Below are 3,692 nucleotides of genomic sequence, written 5' to 3' on the forward strand. Positions count from 1 at the left end.
GAAAAAGGCTGGCTTGCAAGAATGGCCTCATAGCAGAGTGCAAGGTCTTACATTGTATTTTTACCTAAACAACCAAGATGATCTACAGTATGTGTAGATCATCAACCATGTCTACCTCCAATAGCACAGAAAACAAATACTGAGTAAAGTGATTTTGGTAAAGTAGTAAAGTAGTTGGTAAAGTTGGTTATATCACTGATTCTTAACATTCTACTCACATAAGAAATTAAATTAGGATGACAGCTCAGTAATTCATCATTTCCCATAATAAGAGTAACTGACAAGAGAACTATAATGAGGGTTTTTCAAAAATTGCTTCAAGTATCCATTATCACAGTGAAAATATGAGACCAAAATGCATTGTTTTAAAGTGAATGATTGGGAAATTTGGGTGAAAAAGGTGAAAATGCTAAATCAAAACATATTCAAAATGCTTGGATGCATTTCTTTCTGTGATATGAATAGAAAGATTATCTCTAAACAGTTAGAAAAATTAAGATAAATTATATATTTAAGTCTGCTTTGCATATTTTCTATAAAAATACATATATATATATATATATTTTCTATAAAAATACAGTCATGTACTAATAGTTAAAGGTACAGAGCGAAAATGCCTTGACTCAGCAGGTCCCATCTAGCTCTGCACATGGTTTCTTACACAAATGTACATTTCCAAAGTTTCAGTTATCTTTTTGTCTAATTCTTCAGCAATGGCCTGTTAGTACAGCCAGCTGACAGGGACCCACTGTGGCTCTGCTTTCAGTCTCTTGATGGCCAGGCCTTGTCCAAGTTATCATTTCCAATAATCAAATCAAAATAGTGGCTGTAGGCTCTTTGGATGCAGGCACTTTCATTGACTGTTTTTGTCAGGGTTATGTCCATTGGGAGCTTGCTGATGATATCAACATTCACCATGGCCTTGTGCCTAGTATGCAGACTCTCTAATTTGGGAGCAGCAGTAAACACGACATAGGGCATAAACTCAGATGACCTTAATACTTCCAGAGCCCATGGGTTCACATCTGGGGTGCATGTCTTTCCAGTCTGGGTGACCTGTAAGATGGAGTCTATCCTGGTACCATAGAGGTTTCCTTGGTATACATAACTCCCAGCTTGAATGTCTGCCTCCATCTCAGTTCATGACCCAAATTTCTATTCCTGGCCATCTTCTTCATCTTCCCTTGGTTTGTGTGTGGTCCCAAATCTTGTGGAATTTAATTCTATGCATCTGCTCTTCAAGCTTCTGCGGCCACCACCCTGGGCCTCAATCAATACTAATGTCTTTCTGCTACTTCCTCATATATCTGGATTTCATATCAGTCAAATTCTGCATTTCTTCTTTTTTGTGGTTGTTTTTCATTCCTGGGTTTTCCAAATCTCCTCTTCTCTTCCAGAGACTGACACTTCCTCCCTCTTTTACATTTTGGATCTTGGAGGTTTCCAATGTGGAGAGTTTCTCCTTTGGAAAACTTCAGTCCTGCCTCTTTTCAGGGAATCAGGTTGTCATTATAGGGATCATAATCAAAATGACACTTTAAAAACACCTGTCAAGGGGTGATAGTGTCCCTGTGGCTGGGCAGGGACACTGCCACAGATGCTCTTCAGGATCTCCTGTAACTCCTTGGGGCTGTTCCCAATCTCATGGCCACTGACCTCCTTAATGACGTCCCCCATGTGAAGAAGAATACTGACCAGCTCTGCAACATTTTCATCTACATTTATTAAACGACTGATGTCTTCAAGAATTTCATTCACTGGTTCCAAATTATTATCACCGACAGCTTCAAGTTTAGGATCTTCTGGTATCTCCTGAGTCTTAGTGAGGGATTTCACAATCAGGTTCTCCATGATACCCTTGAGGAAGATGTGGTGTAATCCTGCCCTTGCAGACAAGAGCAGTGTGGTGACGTTATCTAACACCTGCTACAGCTTTATGGAGGATGCACTGGAGGGAGGAATACTTGAGACAGGGAGACCAAGGCAAAAGTCCAGGCACTGTATGGTGAGGACCTAAATCAGACTGGTGATGGCTCCAGCCCCTGCACTCCTGGCACCTGCTGCTGCCCCTTAGGCTGTTTTTGCTGCAGCCCCACAACAGTGGACTGGAGGCTGACAGAGGAGCTGCAGCTGTGCTCTGTTTGGTTTGGCTTGGTTTGGTCTCCTCCTGCCCCCTCAACTTTTTTCTGAGGCAAGATCCTCAGCTAAGGCAGGGAGCCTTGTGAGATTTGAGAAGAAATGAAAATGTTTGAAGTATCAGCTGTAGTGAGTTGGAGAGTGAATCCATCAGGGATGTTTCTTGTTTTCTTTTTCTTTTTTTTTTGGTGAGGCAATTGGGGTTAAGTGACTTGCCCAGGGTCACACAGCTAGTAAGTGTCAAGTGGCTGAGTCTGGATTTGAACTCAGGACCTCCTGACTCCAGGGCCAGTGCTCTATCCACTGCACCACCTAGCTGCCCCTAGGGAAGTTTCAAGTGATTGCCATGCACTGAGGGCTCAGTTGAAATTATGTAACATAAAAATGGTATGGGCCCAGTGTGCGTGGTTTTGTTTAATTTCTCAGGTTCCAACCTACAGTTGTGTCACCCATACTTTAACCAGGATCAGGAGCTTGCTAATCTCAGACTAGGGAGGGAATGATCAGACTTTGTCCTGGAATACATAATTTTGGACACACTGAAAGTTTGAAGCTTCCTGGCCTGAGGAGCCATTGAGATCTTGGAATAAGACAGTATCTTCATGCCTTGTAAACAGGCCAGGGACAAATGACCTTGAATGTGACCATAATAATAATGCTCTGAGATTAAACATCTACAATGTCTGCCACAATGGATACGAAGAGGTACAGAATAAAAGGGGTTCATTGTCCAAAGTGCTTCCTGGCTTGGCCTGAAAGTCCTCCTCCCAGCCCTCCCCTTGGGAGGGAAGTTGCTGACACAATCTTTAAACCAGCAAGGGGTGTGTGTGTGTGTGTGTGTGTGTGTGTGTGTGTGTGTGTGTGTGTGTGTGTAGCCTACAAGATCACCTACACCATAAGGAGGTATTGGACTTGAGGCAAAAGTTCCTGCATGATGAAAAACTAGTTTCTTTCTTGTACTCACTGGAAGAAAGGAAGGATAGGCTGAAATGAAAATGAAAGCCTGTGTTATTTGTTTTTGGAAGGACAAATGTGCCTCCAGCAGGTGAGATACACCTAAGAAGCTAAAAGCTAATGAGGCAAATGTACAAATTATCTCTTGTTCCCATCATTTCCAGTTTCCTTCAGGGCTGGCTGGGAGATGTACCTGAATTCAGTGATCATATAAGCAGAGCCTGTGCTCTTCTCTAAGATGCTAAGGGGTTCAAAGTCTTTCCAATAGGTTAATTCAGTGGCTTCAGACTCAGGTCTTCTGTCTCAAAATCCACCTACAGTAAAGGATAAAATATATACATTTTCCTTCAAAGGAACCTTATCAAACTATTTGCTTTTTAGTCATGTCTGACTCTTCATGATTCCATGGACTATGGGGTTTTCTTGGTATCTTTATACTGGAATGGTTTGTCATTTCTTTCTCCAGTTGATTAAGGCAAACAGAAGTGAAGTGACTTGCCCAGGGTCATACAGGCTAGTATGTGTCTAAGGCTATATTTGAACTAAGGTCTTCTTGACTCCAGATTCAGCACTGTATTCACTGAGCTATGTAGCTGCGCCAA

General features: G+C 42.0%; 1 pseudogene; it reads right to left on the reverse strand.

The window, feature by feature from the left end:
* Positions 1 to 721: 721 nt before the first annotated feature.
* LOC122734031 lies at positions 722 to 1,851 on the reverse strand (annotated as a pseudogene).
* Positions 1,852 to 3,692: the final 1,841 nt, after the last annotated feature.

The sequence above is a fragment of the Dromiciops gliroides genome, chromosome X (assembly GCF_019393635.1).
Source record: "Dromiciops gliroides isolate mDroGli1 chromosome X, mDroGli1.pri, whole genome shotgun sequence".
Taxonomy (NCBI): Eukaryota; Metazoa; Chordata; class Mammalia; order Microbiotheria; family Microbiotheriidae; genus Dromiciops; species Dromiciops gliroides.